Source organism: Lissotriton vulgaris, chromosome 3_1, assembly GCF_964263255.1.
Source record: "Lissotriton vulgaris chromosome 3_1, aLisVul1.2, whole genome shotgun sequence".
Lineage (NCBI taxonomy): Eukaryota > Metazoa > Chordata > Amphibia > Caudata > Salamandridae > Lissotriton > Lissotriton vulgaris.
The window spans coordinates 192,081,212-192,101,286 of NC_141689.1; positions in this window are offsets into that span (position 1 = coordinate 192,081,212).

Below are 20,075 nucleotides of genomic sequence, written 5' to 3' on the forward strand. Positions count from 1 at the left end.
GTTGTTACGCGATGTGGGGCCCAATGATTTTTTCCAGCTACGTTTCCAGGGGCAGGGTTTTGATAGTCCGCTGTTCACAAGAAGGGCAGCGCGAGATGTGTTTGACGCCGTAGACTTTTTAGAAAACCTGGAGCGGCTTTTACAGAGCAATGCGGAACTAGTCGCCTTTGGCACTTTCAGAGTCGTAGCCCTCATTGTACGGGGTCGTGAGGGGGGTGTTTCACGCCCTTTAAAGAGCGTTCTATACAGCCAGATAATAGGTAAGAAGCAGCGCTGGCTGCTCGACTTTAACAATAATTCAACCAACACTTGTCTTGCGGCCAGCATCGCTGGGTTGTTGATGGGGCGCGACACCCCCGACGCTGTCATCCTGGCTAGAGCGTCTGAAGCCCATAAGGTTCTTGAAATACCTCCAGACCGTCTGGTCGGTTTTGGGGACATCAGTCTATTTGAAAACTATTTCTCGGTGACCGTGAAAGTTCTTTATCACAATGGCTCTTGGAAGTATTTTACAACCGGGACCCGTGTGGGGCACAAGACTGTATATGTCCTTCACCATGATAACCACTTTTACGGCATCTTGAACCTTAAAGGTTTTCTGGGAGCCAGATACGTGTGTACACATTGCGACCACATTTACAGCAACACGGAACGTCATCAGTGTGAAATGCATTGTAAGATGTGCCAGAGGGATGGTTGCGTCGAAGACGTTGTCCTGAAGGTGAGGTGTCGCACCTGTAAGATGTTTTGTCGCTCTCAAGACTGTTTGAACATCCATAGGAAAGCTGCTAGATGCAGCCCTAAAATGGATTGTTTTGAGTGTGGCCGGTATGTGCCTGATGATCACAAATGCAGGGGTATGAAATGCCCCAGGTGTCGCGTGTCTTTTGATGCTGGTACCAACCATCAGTGCTACCTGGTTAAAGCCAGACCCCAGACCAAGACCGAAGCATACATTGTGTTTGATATAGAGTGCACGCAGGAGACGGGAGTACACCAGCCTAACTATATTTACGCCCACCATCTAACTTCCACCGACAGCTGGGAGTTTGAAGGTAGAACGTGCGTTGGTGATTTCCTTAACACCTTCATTCAAACAGAATTCAAAGGCTACACCATGCTGGCCCACAATTCAAAAGCCTACGACTCATTCTTTATTTTGCAAAATATGATTCGTGAAAAGGTACAAGTAGATCTCATCACTCAGGGTTCCAAGCTGATGATGTTAACAACCACACAGTTGCAAATAAGATTTATAGACACCTTGAATTTTCTACCCATGAAACTGAGTAAGCTTCCAAAAGCCTTTGGATTCCCCGGGTGTAAAGGTTATTTTCCACACTTTTTTAATACCTGGGCTAACCAGGATTATGTGGGTCCCATGCCCCCTCCTGACAGTTACGGGGTTGAATACATGTTGCCTGCCGAGAAAGAAAACTTTCAACAGTGGTACTCTGAAAACCGCGAAAAGGAGTTTCATTTTAAAACAGAGTTGAAAGCTTATTGCCAGGCGGATGTAATGATCCTGCGACAAGCGTGCAACCTCTTCAGAGATGTTGTGGTGGAGATGACTAAGAAAGTCAAGCGGTTAAAACCAAAGAAGTCTCAAAGACCAACGACGGTCAGAGCTATGACATCCAAGAAGCCTAAAACGGTAAACAAAAGCAGGGCCATGAAATCCAAGAAGGAGCAGGCGTCAAAGGAGATCGAATACATCGACCCATTTCAAAACATCACACTGGCCTCCATGTGTATGTCCATTTACAAACACATGTTTTTAAAACCAGAAAGTATCGCTCTAGTCCCTCCAGATCTCTATAACGGCAAACAGAAACGCTATTCAACACCCTCTATCCGATGGCTCATGTACGTCTCTGAGAAGGAAGGCATACAGATTCAACACGCCTTACAGGTCGGTGAACGACGTGTGGGGCCCTACTACCTGGACGGGTACGCCGAAATTAAGGGTGTGCCGACGGCCTTCGAATACAACGGCTGTTTTTACCACGGCTGCCCCCGTTGTTACAAGCCGCACGAGTTTAACAAATTGTTGGGTGCCAAATTTGAACACTTACACAGACGTACCCTGTTGAAGGCCCAGTATGTTGAAAAATGTGGCTATGCTATGAGGTCTATTTGGGAGCACGAATGGTTAGAGATGCTAGCAACCGACACCGAGCTCTGTTCTTTCATACAGACTCGTGCTTTACCCGAACCCCTGGAACCTCGCGACGCCTTATTCGGCGGTCGTACAAATGCCATACAATTGTACAGGGCAGCGGGTGATGGTGAGAAAATACACTACTACGATTTCACCAGTCTGTACCCGTTTGTGAACAAGATGAAGGTATACCCCTTAGGACACCCAACCATCATCTATAGAGATTTTAAGCCCATATCCGAATACTTTGGGCTAGTCAAATGTGAAATGTATCCTCCAAGACAGCTTTACTTTCCTGTGTTACCATACAGAGTCGATGGTAAACTGATGTTCCCCCTCTGTCGAACATGTGCTGTGTTTAAAGAGGGTGGTTATTGCGGGCACACCGAAGAACAAAGGATGCTCGCAGGGACATGGTGCAGCATCGAGGTAGAAGCTGCCTTAGAGAAAGGTTACAGGCTCGGGAGGATCCACGAGGTGTGGCATTTTAAGAGGACCTCTACACAACTCTTTGCCCCGTACATTAATCTGTTTCTCAGAGACAAACAGGAAGCCTCTGGGTATCCCGAATGGTGTACTAGTCAGGATGCAAAACAGAAGTACATCGATGACTACTACCTTCACGAGGGTATCCAGTTACGGCCCCATTTGATAGAGGTCAACCCCGCCCGGCGACAGTTAGCCAAGCTCTGTCTTAATTCCTTATGGGGAAAATTCGCTCAGCGTACAAATATGTCAAACACGACCTTAATAACAGATCCCGACGAACTGTTTAAGTACCTCTTTGCCCCTTGTTACGAGGTGTCCAGCTGCGAGTTTATCGACGACGATACAGCGGCACTATGCTGGAAATACACAAAGGCATACCCCACAACGTGTAACAACGTAAACATCTTCATAGCCAGCTTCACCACCGCCCACGCCCGTCTAGAGCTTTACAGGGTTATGGATAAACTCCAGGACCGTTGTTTGTATCACGATACCGACTCTGTAATTTTTGTGAGTAAGCCTGGGGATGAAGACCCGCCCCTTGGAGATTATCTTGGTAATTTGACCAGCGAGCTCGATAAGGATGAGCATATAATAGAATATGCCTCATCCGGGCCTAAATCATACTCATACCGGACAAACAAGAACAAAGTGTGTATGAAGGTCAAAGGCATAACCCTAAACGTCAACAACACCCTAAAAATCAATTTCGACAGTCTAAAGAATCTGGTGCACGAATACGCGGCATCAGACAATTGCGAAAATGCTAAAACCATAGTTGTGAACCAGCCGTGCATAGTCAGATCCAAAAAGAAGTGGGAAATTACAACACAGCCCCTACATAAAACCTTACGTGTTGTTTTTGATAAAAGGGTCCTGACCACCGGCTATAAAACACTGCCGTACGGCTATTAGACCCCATTAGAGAGACAAACAGCCCCTAACATGGACACCCGGTTACAACATCCGTTCTCCTGCGTGTTAGCAGGGCCCTCAAACTGCGGTAAGAGCTACTTTATAAAAAAGCTCTTAGAAAACTCTGCATCTGTTCTATCCCAGACCCCTAATAACATTGTGTGGCTTTATTCATGCTGGCAGCCGCTTTATGCAACCCTGGCCCGCAGTTTCCCCCATATCCGATTTATAGAGGGTATACCGGATAATCTCAACGATGATGAGTTACTGCCACCGGCCAAGGTTAACATGATAATTGTCGACGATCTTATGCGTGAAGGGGGCGATCATCCGGAGTTAGAGCGAGCGTTTACTCAATATTCACATCATCGCAATCTCAGCATCTGTTATATTGTGCAGAACTTGTTTTACAAGGGTAAGAACAGCAGATCTATAGCTCTCAACGCTTCGTATCTTGTTTTATTTAAAAACCCCCGGGACAAACAACAAATAGCCGTCATAGCTAAACAGATGTACCCCGGAAACACCCACTTCTTCATGGAAGCCTTTAACGACGCTACAGCAAAGCCCCACGGTTACCTACTGGTAGACTTAAAAAATGAAACTCTAGAAGACTATAGATTGAGGGCTGATATTTTTCCCCCAGAGCTACCCGTAGTTTACACGCCAAAGGTCAAGAACAGGTCCTATAAAAAGAGGGTTTGATGACTTTTAGAGACATTTACAACCAGGACTTTATAATACAAGGTGTTGACCATGTCGGACCGTCTACGCCGTAATTTCGCTCTCCTGAAAATGCTGGTTACAGCCAGTCCCCAACACAGAAAGGCCATCCTGTGCGCTGCTTCTGATGACTTAGTGTCTGCCATTGCAGAAATAGCCCTAAATACCCTAAAAGGCAACGTTCCTATATCACGGGGGCAATTACAGGTTCTGAAGAAGAAGAAGGGTCTTATCAAGAAGCTCAGTAATAAAAGGGCCTCACTCAGTACCAAGAAGAAGCTGGTGAAACAGTCTGGAGGGTTTATAGGCGCTTTGCTTCGTATAGCTATACCTGTAATCACGAGCCTCCTCCCGACACGCTGATGGAGCACGCCACAAAAATGTATTTGGTTCCTAAACAACAAATGGAACAGCTGGGCTCTTCAGCGGACAATGTATGGGATATACGCAGAAATGAGACTCTACGGTTGGATGCTGAAATTAAGGCTATATTGAATCGGACGGATCTAAACCCCTACGACAAGGCCAATCTTTACACCAGCAGTCTTAAAAACTTTTTAAGCTACTACAAACAGTGGAATGCCGAGAAAAACACGCTAACTCTACACACCCCGGACTCTGAGCAGCCAGCAGCCCCTACGAATGCTCCTCAACCCCTACAAGAACCGCCGGACTCCGAGCCACCCTCAGATACCTTTGTGGATGACCTCTTGCGAAATATCAGTCAAAGGCATCGAGGGGCTGCGCAAATGTTGATGAGTAAACTAGCCGCTTCTAAAGACCTGACATCCTGGAATGATCGCGGAGAATTCCTCTACAGGGGCCAGCCGATTGTAGGGTCGCACATGTATGATCTAGTCAAAGGTCTCACACACCCCAGAATCCTGACGCCTCAAAATACCCCACGCGGCTGGGAGCAGTTTCTACGAGCCGCTGCCGAACTCAACATTCCATCCACGCTGGTGGGCAATAACGAACACCGACGGCTGCTTGAACATTTAAAGACACCCCTTCCTCCATCGCCTGCAGGCTCGGACTCCCCTCTGCTATCCCCATCGTGGAGTACCCCCTTGGTGCCGGCTGTACGGCGAAAAAGACATTTGTCCAAAACCAGTACTTGGATTGAGTCTTAATGGTTTTTTTTTAACTAAAAATGTACAGTTTATGTGTATAAGCATATTTGATTTTTCTTCCTATGTTTATTCGCCAGAGTTTGTCATTGTAATGTTCAACCTACAGACCTTTTGTAATAAACGCTTTTATAACTTTTCAGACCGTCTCCCGCTCCTATTTTTAAAAAAAAACTTTTGAATTATGGTGCATGTATAAGCAATAAAAATACAGAGACTGAATGCTTGATTTTAAACAGATATTGACTTTTATTTTTTAGACGTTCATCATTAAAAACAGAAGTTATAAACTCTTACAATTTTGACAAGCAACATATTCGGTTTTCACAGGTCTGACCGATACCCTGGTGTTTTCTTTTACATATTTCACAACTATACTGTCGTTGTTAACAAGGTCCTTCGAATATAAATTTAAGAAATTTCTAAACGAAACACCCTCTGACATTTTACAGATAAAATAAATACAGTGTTCCCCGCATGTCATGGCTGTAGTATCCTGTATCCGCACCTTATTATACACCACCCTCTTTGCAACTTTTTTAACAAACTTGAATATGGGTTGTGTATATAGGCGGTGTTCTGGGAACTCTGCTGTGCTGTCAAACACTATAACCTGATCATTCTCTATAAACAATGCAGCCCAATGTGTTCCACCCTTGTAGTGAGGATCAGTGTTAAAGACTAGGGTGCGGGGTCTTTCTACCCCTATTTCAAACGGTAACCCGTCACTAGGGAAAACACCTAAAAAGTATTTCCTAGCGTGTTTATGCCTGCTTAAGAAGTCCTGGATCTGCACAGTGTCCATTTTGCCTATGTATTAAAGATAGTCAAACAAAATCTGTCTGGCGTGGTTGATCTGGATGATGCTGTCGAATACCGAGAATACGACCATGTTCACATTCGTAGGTAGAGGATTACTGAATCGTATTTCAGCTTTTAGATTTCCGTTTTTGACCAGGTTGTAATGATCGCCGTCTTCCAGGTCTGGGGTCAGGTCGAACGCGAACAGCGTGTATCCAGCCCCATAGCCTTCGCGTGACACAGCCACTCCGCAGTCCCTCTGGTGCTTCCCGGTTATCGAAACCAGCCCCTGATATTCCCTGACGTAGTTGGAGGTTACAAAACTGGGGGTGTAGGGTTTTGCGGGAATCACATTGCCCTCGTGGACCAACGCTGCGTAGTTGATGCCGTAGTGTTTAAAATTGAAGGGGTTTGAGGCATAGGTACCGCTAAAGGCCGTATTGTCCACAAAACCGATAATGATGAGTTTGGGTAGTTGCCCAAGAAACAGGTTCTGCTGTTGTGTTAAGCGGGTACCTGCCGGGATGCTGAATACCTTCAGAGCTACTCTTTCCACAGCGTACTTGGCGTTTGATATTTGTAAAGCGTCGGCGTGCGCTAGCCTGACGCTCGGGGATACTTTCACTCTCTTTACAAACAGACTCGCTGAAAGTATGTCCAGTTTGTACTGTTCCGCATCCCCGTTGATGAGGCAGAATGCGTCCTTGTTGCGGGTGAGCTTGATCTTAAGATCAATTCCGTTGATGAGCAGTTTATCTTGGAAGAATAGGTCTGAATGTATGCGTCCCAGAAGGTCAAAGTTACGACTGCCTGCTGCCAGCCCCGCTCTTTTTACAAAACCCTTATTGGCGCCGTCCAGAGCCGTGATTTCAAACTGGGCGTGTGTATCCCTGTAGAAGAGACCCGTTGAAAGCTGTGTGTCAAGGGCGTCGCTGCTGTAGTTTAGAATACTCTCGAGGTAGGCTCTGTAGGCGTACATGTTATCGTTCTGCGTGATGAGCCGATCACCCAGGGTGATGTCCACCTGATTAAACATTGTAGCTATGGGGTATGCGATCGTCGCCACTTTAGCGGCTGCTGCGATGTCGGACCCATCCGCTTTCGTGATTTTACACACAAGATGCAGCAGCGTGTTGTTGAGATCCAAATACATATCCGTGGACCCCGACACATAAAACTCTATAGGGGCCAGAGGCGTCAATGCGGCTAAAGGCGATACCTCCATGAGGAAGCTGTTTTCGATGCTTGTCTGCGTTGGTTTTAGAGTGAACAGGTCTAACTCGGATTTGGCGCACTCGCCAGATGCGCAATGTACAAAGGCCATGGTTTAGTTTACGAGGCTTTTCTAAAAAATATTCACTTTAGAGGCGGCTCTCTTCTTCTTCACAGCTCTCTTCCGTCTTGGAGCTCTTCTTTTCTGAGGACGTTTTGAAGAGCTCCTTCTTTTTTTATAGGGGGCCGGCGGACCCTTGCGGCTCGCAGCACGCCGCTTCCTTTTAACACGCGCACGCGGGGCGTACACCAACCCCGATCCTTCTTGCGGCTGCTTGTTCATGCGCTCAGCAACTGCCGATGTAACAGAACCGACCACATCCCCGGCAATGCTCGTAGCGGCCGTCTTAATATGCGGTTTTGCAATTTCATAGCCTCTTCTCAGGAATGGCATCGCTCTTCTAAACAGACTCCTGAAGAATCCCCCTAAACCAGCCCCGTACATAACCGGTGATCCTTGAAAGTACGGAGGCCCTCCATAGCCGGCTTGGTTTCTGTAATAGTCCCGGTACATAGAAGGGTCACCGTATGTTTTCACGACCACCATGTTGCCTGCTTAATAGCCACTGTCGCGTCTCGGTCTTAAATGAAGCTTGACAATAACTTTCCCGTATTTAAACCCCACCGGCTCAGACTGATCATCGTAGATCATAATTGAAATAGTGTCAAAATGATTTTTAGAAACTGCGACGTAGTCGGGTTTATGAAACTGGATATTAACCATCCCATTATTTTCACCTTGTACCTGGACCCATCTTAACAGCGGCGAGTAGCTATCGCCGATCCTCTGGGCCTCTACTATATCGCTATATACATAGAGCGTATAGAACCCTCCGTTAATATCAGGACAAGATAGATCCTGTTCCGCCAGGCCTTTCGAAGCAGCATTCATCACTGTGCCTAAAATCCTTTTCAATTTACCAGAGCAGTTAAACGACGTGCCTCTAGTCGGGGCTTTAAGAAACACCTTCCTTCTGACGTGATCGAGCGTCAGCTGAATATTCGCATATCCTTCGAGGGCGGCTATGGATTTGTTGATGGCGTCGACAACACTTGCAACTGATGGGTAGTAGCCAAACGGGATGCCGGCGTGCATGTTCACATTGTCCTCACGCTTTATGAAAAACTTTGCCTCGCTCGATGTCAACGTATTCCATGTTCTAGGGTATTGTATTTCTGTTAGGGCCACCTCCCAATCCCCTTTCAGGTCCACCGGTTTTGCCAATTTCACGATGTAATTAGAAATCTGGTTGTCGGGGAACATGGCCTTTGAAGAGTTGGATGGCAAGGTGATATAAAAGGGCTTCGTCTCCATCTTCTCAGCTGCTTGTAACAGGGCCTTAGCTCACACGCCCTTCAGAGAGCTGGCCAACACCCAACTGTTAAATTTCTCAGGCCAACCCCTCCATTTGACATACGCCTGACTGTTAACCCCTCGACCCCGCCTTTTCAGAACCTTTTCAACCCTATACACGCGGTTCGGATCATCAGGTACCGACTGTAGCTCTTCCTTGTAGAAGATACCCGATACCTCTTCCCCAGCGTAGTCCTTTAACCTGTAAATATACAGCCCCTCTTTGAGCTCCACACTTTCCACTATAAATATCTCGTCGCTAAATGTCTGCTGGTACCCCTTCGTGAAGACCCCTTTCAATTTTGAAATCCTGACGTGCTCTCCTTTTTTAAAAAAAGGCTTCTTGACCTTTGCTGCAAAGTTGCGCCCGTACACCGTTCTCCACACAGTTAAAACATTACTAGGAGTCACCTCTGCGGGGGCTGTTTTGATGGTCCGGTGATAACTGGAATTATATACATCTAAAAAAGCCTTAAGAACATCCACGTATCTGTAGGTGTTGTTGGCCGTAAAGTACCTCCACATCTTAGACTTTAAAGTTCTGTTAAACCGTTCTACAACAGCAGCTTTTACCTCAGTGTGTGTCACAAAATGTTGAACACCATGATGGTTTAATAATTTCTGAAATGTCTTGTTTAGGAATTCTTTGCCGGCGTCTGTTTGTAGTTTTTGAGGAATTCGGCCCCTAGCGAAGATGTCTTTAAAAGCAGCTGTGACACTCGTACCACTTTTATCGTGTAACGCTTCTGCGTAGGCGTACTTGGACAATACGTCTATGACTGTTAATATATACTGGGCGCCGTTGTTCTGTTTTGCTATATCTTGAAGGCTTATGATATCAGCCTGCCACTGATAATCTAATTGTGCATTAACGATTGTAGGGCGTCTCTTAAAACGTCTTCTGGCTGGTTTGTGGAGGGAATACGCCTCTTCTCCTGAAAGCCACGTCTTGACCTTGGCTCTTGTCACATGTTTGTTTTCAGCTACAGCCCTTCTGTACAGAGCTTCGGCGCTTCCCAAGCCGCCCACCCCTCCTGTATCGTAATAAAGTTTTCTTAACCGCTCCCCCGGCATGATATCAACGGCTACACCCCAAAGCCAATGAATGACACTTGTTCTGCGTAAGGACATTTTATTAAAAAAATAGTGAATCTTAACAAATCATAAACAGAAAGAATTTTACATTTTTTCATAGTAAACGTTATAAGAAATGCTTAAACCCTAGTCACCTCGAGGTGTAACATCCTACCACTTCATTCATTCTAAAAACACGCTATCAGGGTCCTTTAGGTGTGACATTATTTATTTAAAATAGTTTTCGAGGAGCCATAGGCCTTATTCTTATATTTTTTTTATACAGCTTACACACCCGTCTTTCTATGAGTCTTTCTATCATCTTTCTATCCTTAACCGTGCACACCGCCCGCATACACAGCAGTTTTAAATCGGGGTGGGGGTCGTGTTGGGCTTCCTCGAGTGTCGCAGTGATGATCTTAACCATAGAAGGGTGAACATATTTCTTTTCATCTGACAACCCGTAAACTACCCTCAGCAGTTTATACATCCGTTGAGGGTCTAACGCACTACATATATAACGGGTTACCCTGTCTCTGTATGCATCGAGCAGACAATCGTGCGCGCCCTGCTGAGGATCATCAGCCTTATGTCCGTAACAAAGGTCGTAATAGTCATGTTTGACACACGTTTGCACCACTGCCACTACAAAACCTTTAACAGACTTCAAATCGTCGTAAGTTATTGCAATAACTTCTTTTACAACAACGTCTCTCTTAGAGACAACGACCCGCTTCTCAGGAGCATCAGCACCTTGACTTGTGGAACTTTCAGCCTGGTTTGCACAACATAGACAGTAAAAATTCACGCTGTCCGTTTTTGTAGGAGACTCCCCGACCTTAGTTCTTTTTGGGGTTCCGCCCTAGGTGGTAAAAGAAGAAAGATTGACGGATCATTAGTTTAGCTGGAGAAATAAAATACAACACGACGTACCAGACGATGCATAACAGTTTTCTTACTAACCTCTGCATTTTCACAGCTCTCTGCGCTCGCTCTGAAGTCTTGAGAGTCGCTAATGTCCTGCGAAGCCCCATCATCTTCGACGCTTGTGCCAGGTTGTTGCAGAACAACCTTCTCAGCAGCCGGCTGCTTCCGAAGATCCATGTCTTCATAGACTGGTGTTTTAGGATGCTCTACTGCTTTTTTAACAGCGGTTATGCCGGCGGCGCATCCCTCGGCGGCCGCTCTGAAATCCTGAGAGTCGCTAATGTCCTCCGAAAACCCGGCATCTTCGACTGGTGTACCCGACGGCGGCACAACGTCCTTCTCGGGATTCGTATCCTCCTGAAAACCAAGGTCTTCATAGATGGGGGTGACCGGCAGAACTACCGGATCTCCCAAGCTGTCCAACTCCACAAATTCGAAACCCTCAGACGCGCTGTCATTACAAGAGTCTTCACTCCCGCTGCTATCGCCCTTAATAGGGGATATACAACAGTCGCAAGCCTTGGGCCGAGGGGTTTCCATACTCCGGCGTAGGTCAGCGTCAAGACCAGTAACGGCGCTGCCTTGAGCCCCCGATGGTTCTTGTTGAGCATTCTCATCCGTCACCCGGGGTGGCAAGCAGCTGTAATATCTATTGATAGTGGGCTGGGACCCGCCCCACATAGGGCCTTTCACGCCGGAGTTGTATCGCTTCATTCCTTTTTCTTTTTTCTTGCTGGGGGAACTGCGGCGTATTCAGGATTCCGGTTGCTGTACAATACTCCTAAGGAGACCTTATATGTATCCTAAGCAACCCCAAAAAAGGGCGTACCCTCTACTTCACAACAATGTCATACACGCGTCACAGGGCTATGGTTCGCCGAAGACTCCAGAAGAAGTACCGCCCCTATACGCCCCTGGGGACCCCTGGGACCCCACCCTTTGTATTTCCACGGGCTTGATGTCTGTCACATTTAAGGACACGCAGATGGCATCTTTTTTCCGGTCAAGCATGCAACTTTTCCGGACAAACCACACACTTTTTTCCTGCCACACAGACGGGGCTGGGGGGTCCCTGGGGGGCAGCTGTCACTTTTCCGGTCATGAATGGGGATGAAGGGTATCAGCTCTTTCTACTGAGACCGGTAGGCACACCATTGGGGTGACCTCCGTGCGGACACTAGTGTGGACGGAGTGTTCTTGGTAAGTGAACTCCTCCTGTTCTTTGTCTGTGCTTTGGCATTTGACATGAAGGTCGGATATGGAAGTAGCAGGATCCATGTGGTCTTCCTCTTCAGATTCTTCACTTTGAAAGATTTCTGGAGGTGGTTGCATTTCCACTTTGCTCGGAGACGTGGTTTCCGGTGTAATTTGTTGCCTGGCAATCTTGCCAGACGCGGAACTTGCCTTGGAGGTTCCTGTCGTCGTCGTTGGCGTCGACGGTGGTAGCGTGAGGGACGACACCTCTACTAGCTTGGATTTTTTCCATGTTTCAGTAATGGTTATCGTCGTCGACGAGTCCTCCGTCAACGGCGTCTTTGTCATCTCTGTAGACGGCACCTTGGTCGTCCACGATGACCTCGACGTCGATGTGGTCGTCGCCGGTGCACTCGTCGACGGCGAGCCCGCCGTCGACGTCTTCGTTGTCGATGACTTCGTAGTCGACGTCTTCGCCGTCGATGCTCTCGTTGACGCCTTCGACGTCGGGGTCGTCATCGCCGATGTGCTCTTTGAGGACGACGGTGTAGTCTTCGTCGTCGACGAGGTCTTCGTCGTCGACGGCGATTTCAGCAGTATAACAGAGGAAATAGGTCTACCTGCTGACGATGGAGTTGTCGACGGTGAAGGTGACGACGCTGTGGTCGTCGACACAGTGGTAGTCACTGAGGTAGTTCTCTGGGCATGTCTGGTAGATGACTGGGCAGGCTTCTTAAAAGTCTGGGAATCTTTTACAGACCCTGAAGATGTCGTAGATCTTGCCTCTGAAGACTTATGTGCCTTCCTAGGAGGAGTGTCTGATGGGCCAGGTGAAACTACCCTTGGCCTCTTCTGAGAGACTTCGGAGGTTTTAGAGACGCTACCCACTGAAGATTCCAGGTTGTCTCTATCCTTAAGTCTGTCAAGCCAGATGAGAAGGCGACCTTCTCTGTCCCTTACGGTCTTTTTAGGGAAAGACCTACATATTCTGCAGCTTTCAGGGACGTGGTCCGGATAAAGGCAGTATAAGCACAGGTCATGCTTATCATCCACATGGAGCCTTTTCTTCCCACATGAAGAGCAGGCCCTGAAAAGGGCTTTCTTCTGGGAGTCAGACATTGTCGAAAGCAGTGAAAAGAAACACTTACTGCAGACAATGTGGATTGAAGTAATTCCTGATGAGAATGTAGAGTGAAGAAATCACTTCCAAAGGTAATCAGATGATTTTCGAAGGAATCCTGAGGAGAGCTCAGGCTGGAGACTCCCTAGCACAACGAGCGGTAGAAAACCTGAGGGACTGAGGCTCCTACCAGGAAGGTTCTAGAGGGAGGTCGGAGCTGATTGGCTGACTGAGAGTTTGGTCCTTTTTGCATAAGGACAAGGAAAGGCTGCTAAGGGGAGACCCTTAGGCCTATTTTCTCTATGTATGTCTATAGGACATTACTTTTTTATGTACCGGAGGCTCCCGTCTCGACGACGGGGAATGATTCAGGCATGTGAATCTATGAAAGACACCCATAATACTGGATAAGTTAGTGTAGGTGTTCACGTACAACACCACTGCCATGTAATACTACAACAAGCGGGGTGGGGTTGTGGACGCTTAGTCAAGAGGCTCTGCATCTCTGGACATGGCTGGTACAGCAGGGCATAACCCTGGTAGTTCAACACTTGGCATTTTCTCCAAGTGCCAGGTCAGACAAACTCAGCCGTCGATGCCTAGCAGATCACAAATTGAGTCTTCACCTGGGGATGGTGCAAGGTCTCGGTCATAAGTGTGGAGAGCCTTGTTTGATATGTTCACCTCCAAGGAAAACGCACAATGTCAGCAGTTTTGCATGTTGGAGTTTCCAAGGCGGCCATCACACGGCGCTGCTTTCTGTTGAGTGAGGCTCAGTCCTCATGTAGGCCTTCCCACCCATACCTCTCCTGCCTAGGGTTCTCAAGAAGATCAGGAACGACCGGGCCCAAGTTATTCTTGTGGCTCCGGACTGGGAGCAGAGTTTGGTATCCAGAGGTTCTGAATAGGAGCATCAATCCTCCAATATGGCTGCCACTTTGGGAGAATCTTCTGTTTCAGGGACGGGTTCTCCACCCGAACCTTTCGTCTCTTCAACTCCTTGTGTGGAGATTGAGCAGTGACAATTGATAGCTTTTGACCTTCCTCTTGAAATTTGTACAGTTATTCTGGCAGCCAGGCGCACCACCACAAAAACCTGATACACCTGCCAAAGGCAAACGTTTTAAAAATGTTGTACGGAAAAGTCAATTGAGCCTCTTTCTGATATTCCTCTTTATTATTACCCTTGCCGAGCAGGGCTCTGCTCTGGGCACTCTTAGGGGTTCTCTCTCTGGCCCATCTGCTTTCCTGTAACTGCCTAACTAAACCTCTGTATTCACATCCTCTATTGTAAATAGGTGCCTGAAAGGGCTTGTACATATCTTTTCCCCCTAAGCCCATCATTATGCATCAGTGGGCCCCATTGAGCCACAACATAATTGTCCTCTCTGGTTGCTTACCATCAAGACAGCATTTCTAGTGGCAATATAATCTGCCCGGAGGGAGAGTGAGCTTCAGGGTTTATCATCCAAGCCTCCCCATCTTACAATATTTATGGATAAGGTGGTGCTTCGCACCTGGTCCTCATTCCTTTGTAAAGTGGTGAACCCATTCCATTTGGGTCACACTGGCCACCTTTTATGCTCCTCCACATTCCTCCAAAGAGGGGGGGAATCTCCCCGCTTCTTAATCATTATTGCTATTACGGACTCCTCTTATCTCCTACTTTGGACATATTGAGTGGCGATCACAGGTGTGTTTCCAAGGAGTGACCACCTTAAGTATCTCCATTAGGGAGTATCTGGGTAATTGTTGATTCTAATGTACAATTGTGCACACCTTATATTCCCCCCCTAATATTTTCTGTTGAATTTTTGACCATTTCTCACATCAGATACGAGCTGTTCTCAGCTTTAGCCACGGATGCCGGATTGATTAGTCGCACTTTCCATTCTCCAACTTATTTTGGTTGATTCATTTTGTGGTGGCGACAACCTGAAAGCAGGTGTTTTAATTGAATTTTTTTAATGATATTGATCGGTGCAGAACATATATTTGTTCATTCTCTATAAAGTAAGAGTTTATTTTCTGAATATCAGCACTTGTTTTCCATGATTTTTTAAAGTAACCTATGGACAGCGGATCCAATTACCATTGGATTCACTTCTTTTAATTGATGACGGATTGAAGTGGATGTTCTACATCTATCAACAGGTGCGTTTAAAGTTCCCGGGTTTTGATCTATTGACATGCTGTAAAAAAAAATATATATTTCTTAGGAGTTTACCCTTGTGCTTTATTATACCACAATGGCTTGACTATCAGTTTGGGGACACAACAGTGAATTACTTTTTGATTGGTGAGAGTCATTATTTGACTGGGGTACACAGTTTTTGTCTCACATGACCCATTAGGAGCCTACGGAAACTTACAAGCTGTATTGACACGGAGCCGGGTATACGGAGTACGAGCGCTGGCCTTTTGAATAGAAATACAGCGACTAGGATTTGGCCTATTTAGATTACTTTTGGTACGCAAATGTGTGAAGACGATGCCACTTAGAGAACGGGTTTGTACTGTTTATTCTTCCCTTTTCATGCCCTTACTAAATTCGATTGAGTTGTTGAATACTAAATTAAATCATACACTGTTGAAATGGCCATTCTGTCATGGTGAAAAAGCTTTTAAGTCTTGTGCAAATTATACTGTTGCAATTGATTGCCATTTTAGTTGCAAATTACAGGCCCAATTTGATTTTAATCTATTATATGTGTAGGTTTTAGTAGTTTGTTTATTAATATTATTGTGGTTTTACTATTATTTTTTGCAGTGCATGTAGTACTATGTTGTATAATTGTGGCAAAAATTGGTGTTTGATTTAGTTTAATCCACATTTGTGTGTGTCGTATGCTCTTGTGCTGTCTTTCTTTTGCTTAATATGTGCCAAACAGCTACTGCAAGACCTGGCCAACGCAGAATGTGATTTGATAGGTGATATAAGGAGAGGACAGGACTGCTGTAATACTCAAGATAAAGTGGCGAAAATGCAAGGCGAAAATTACGGGGGTCTGGAGCCAGAAAATTGCTTCTCAATATAAATTGTATAAGGCCGAAAGGTATGAGTATGGTGAGATGGTGGGGAGGTGTCTTGCTCAAAGAATGCGACAAAGACAGACGATGCAATATATATCCTCTATTGAAAATAGACATGGTTTGAGGATAGAGACACCTGAAGGCATCATGAGAGTTTTCCAAGAATTCTATACCGAGCTTTACACTCAAGACAATGCCTCCCCAGAGTTAATAGAGCAGTTTGTCAACAGTTGCTATACGGGACATGCTGTGGAGGATACTCAAAGAGAGGAATTGGAAGCTCCAATCACGATGCTAGAACTCAATCAATCAATCAGTGACACTTATAGAGCGCGCTACATACCCGTAGGGTCTCAAGGCGCTGGGGGGGGGGTTGCCGCTACTGCTCGAACAGCCAGGTCTTCAGCTTCTTCCTGAAGGAGAGGTGGTCTTGGGTCAGGCGCAGGTCGGGAGGGAGGGAGTTCCAGGTCTTGGCGGCCAGGTAGGAGAAGGACCTTCCTCTTGTAGTCGCTCTTCGGATGCGGGGGACGGCGGCGAGGGCGTGGTTGGCTGATCGGAGGTGGCGTTTGGGTGCGTAGAAGTTGATCCGGCTGTTGAGGTAGCTCGGGCCTTGGTCGTGTAGGGCTTTGTGTGCGTGGGTGAGGAGGCGGAAGGTGATTCTTTTGTTGACGGGGAGCCAGTGAAGGTCTCTCAGATGACCGCTGATGTGGCTGGTTCGTGGGATGTCGAGGATGAGTCTGGCTGAGGTGTTCTGGATACGCTGGAGTCTCTTCTGGAGCTTGGCGGTGGTACCGGCGTAGAGGGCGTTGCCGTAGTCCAGTCGGCTGGTGACGAGGGCCTGGGTGACGGTCTTCCTGGTCTCGGTGGGGATCCACCGGAAGATCTTCCGTAGCATGCGTAGGATGTTGAAGCACACCGAGGAGACGTTGTTGACTGGTCATGGAGAGGGAGGAGTCCAGGATGAAGCCCAGGTTGCGTGCATGGTCTGTCGGTTTGGGTGCGGTGCCCAGGGCGGGAGGCCACCAGGAGTCGTCCCAGGCGGAGGGGGAAGAGCCCAGGATGAGGACCTCCGTCTTGTCCGAGTTCAGTTTCAGGCGGCTGGTCGTCATCCACTCGGCTACCTCTCTCATCCCTTCGTGCAGGTTGGCTCTGGCGGAGGCGGGGTCGTTGGTCAGGGAGAGGATCAGCTGGGTGTCGTCGGCGTAGGAGATTATGCTGAGGTTGTGTTTGCGTACGATGGCCGCGAGGGGGCTCATGTAGACGTTGAAGAGAGTGGGGCTCAGGGATGATCCTTGAGGGACGCCGCAGATGACTTCGGAGGCCTCTGACTTGTACGGTGGTAGGCGGACTCTCTGTGTTCTTCCGTTGAGGAAGGAGATGATCCATTCCAGCGCCTTGTCCTGGATTCCGATGTTGCTGAGGCGCTGTACTAGGGTGCGGTGGCAGACCGTGTCGAATGCCGCGGAGAGGTCTAGGAGGATGAGGGCTGCTGTTTCTCCATTGTCCATCAGGGCTCGGATGTCATCGGTGGCGGCGATGAGGGCGGTCTCGGTGCTGTGATTGGCTCGGAAGCCGGACTGTGAGGGGTCGAGGGATCCGTTCGTCTCGAGGAAGGCGGCCATCTGCTTGTTGACGGTCTTCTCGATGACTTTGGCTGGAAACGGGAGGAGCGAGATGGGGCGGTAGTTCTTGAGTTCGGTGGGGTCCGCTGTTGGTTTCTTGAGTAGAGCGCTGAGTTCGGCGTGTTTCCAGCTCTCAGGGAAGGTGGCGGTGTCGAAGGATGTGTTGATGATGTCTCGCAGGTGGGGTGCGATGACAGCGTCGGCCTTGTTGAAGACGTGGTGAGGGCAGGGGTCGGTCGGTGATCCGGAGTGGATGGAGTTCATCGTGCGGATGGTGTCTTCGGTGCTGATCGGGGTCCAGGCGTGGAGGGTGGTGGTGGGGGGTGATTGTTCGGTCATGGTGTGCGTTGGATGGTTGTTGAAGCTGTTGTGTATGTCCGCGATCTTGTTGTGGAAGTATGAAGCGAGGGAGTTGCAGAGGTCTTGCGATGGGGTGATGTCGTTGTTTCCTGCGCTGGGGTTGGAGAGCTCTTTCACGATGTTGAAGAGTTCCTTGCAGTTGTGTGCGTTGTTGTCCAGCCGTTCCTTGAATGCTGTTTTCTTAGCGGCGCGGATCAGCTGGTGGTGCTTCCGGGTGGCAAGCTTGAAGGAGGTCCTGTTGTCCGGTGTAGGTTCCCTTCTCCAGACTTTCTCTAGAACTTGACAGCCATTAAAAGTCTAGCTTTGGGCAAAGCTTCGGGCCCTGATAAGCTGCCATTAGAGTTATATCTTAAACTGTTTCCAATCATTAAAAATGACATACTAGAGACATTTATAGCTGCCCAGTCAGGACATCCACCGCCATCATGGGACGACGCTACTATAGCGGTTTTTAAGAAAAAAGATAAGCCCTCATATCTGCCTGGTTCATATCGGCCTATATGGCTTATTAATGTTGATGTCAAAGTCTATTCTAAAATTCTTGCGAACCGGCTGATCGGTGTGGTCCCTGGAGTGGTTTCTAATCAACAGCATGGATTCCTACCTGGGCGGGATACAACTAATCACGTTTGTCGAGTCATTACAGCCCTGGACTACGCCGAGACGACGCATAAGAATATAGGTTTAGTATTTTTAGACGCAGAAAAGGCGTTTGATCGCGTCTCATGGCCGTATTTATGGGCTGTCATGACTAAAGTGGGGTTTGGACCTCGTTATCTGCAGGCCATCCAGGTTATGTATAGGCATCCAAGGGCACAGATCTCTATGTCAGGGCAGCTTTCAGGGTATGTAAATATTAGTCGTGGTACACGTCAGGGCTGTCCCTGTTCACCACTCTTATTCGCTATATACATTGACCCACTGCTACAGGCGTTAACTACATCACCACATATACCATCTATGATGCTTCCGGGGGGCAGCATGCGTGTGCTAGCATATGCAGACGACATTGCAGTTGTAACATCAGACCCGGAAGCTGCAGTTCCCGAGATTGAAGCTATAACTAAAGAGTTTGGTCGGGTAGCAGGGTATAAATTCAATATCTTAAAAACACAAATTGTATGCACGTCAGGATTATGCCCTAATGATAGTCGAGTGACCCTAGAAGCCAAGTACCTAGGTATTAAAATCAGACTATCCCTTCATGATCTGGTTATGGTCAATTGGACCGATATTATACGATCAATAAAACAACAACTAGAGAAACTTGAATGTTTACATTTATCGATGGTGGGACGACGCAATGTGTTTAAAATGTCCATACTTCCTAAAGTACTCTATTTCTTTAGGTCAGTTCCACTTGAGGTACCACCCCTAGAAGTGCGGAAACTTCAAGCAACGGTTGAAAGATTCATATGGGGATGGAAATCCCCACGTCGGGCATCTAAATTCATGACACTTCCTATGTTGAGGGGAGGCTGGGGCGTCCCAAACTTTGTATTATATTATTTGTCTTGTTTGCTACAGAATATTAAGTTTGCTGTAAATGGAAATGACCCACCTCAATTTGAGGACCCTGATATTTTTTATTTATTACTTGGCCCACAAGCACGACAGATGCTTCTTCGTTTTTACGAACCTAGCTACTACAAGAGAACCAAATTTAAGTTGGTGTTCACTGCTTTTAAGGGTTGGCGTATGATTAGCAAAATTATGCAGTTACGTCGCATTAACTATCATACTCCTTGCGACTCCCCGGAACTGCTACCATTTATATTTTGGGACTATAGAATGCAAATTTGGGGTGAAAAAGGCTTAAAAGCGGTCGGTTCGTTGTTTAAAGACGGTGTAATGTCATCTTTTCAAGAGCTTAAAGACACCTATGCAATCCAACAGAACG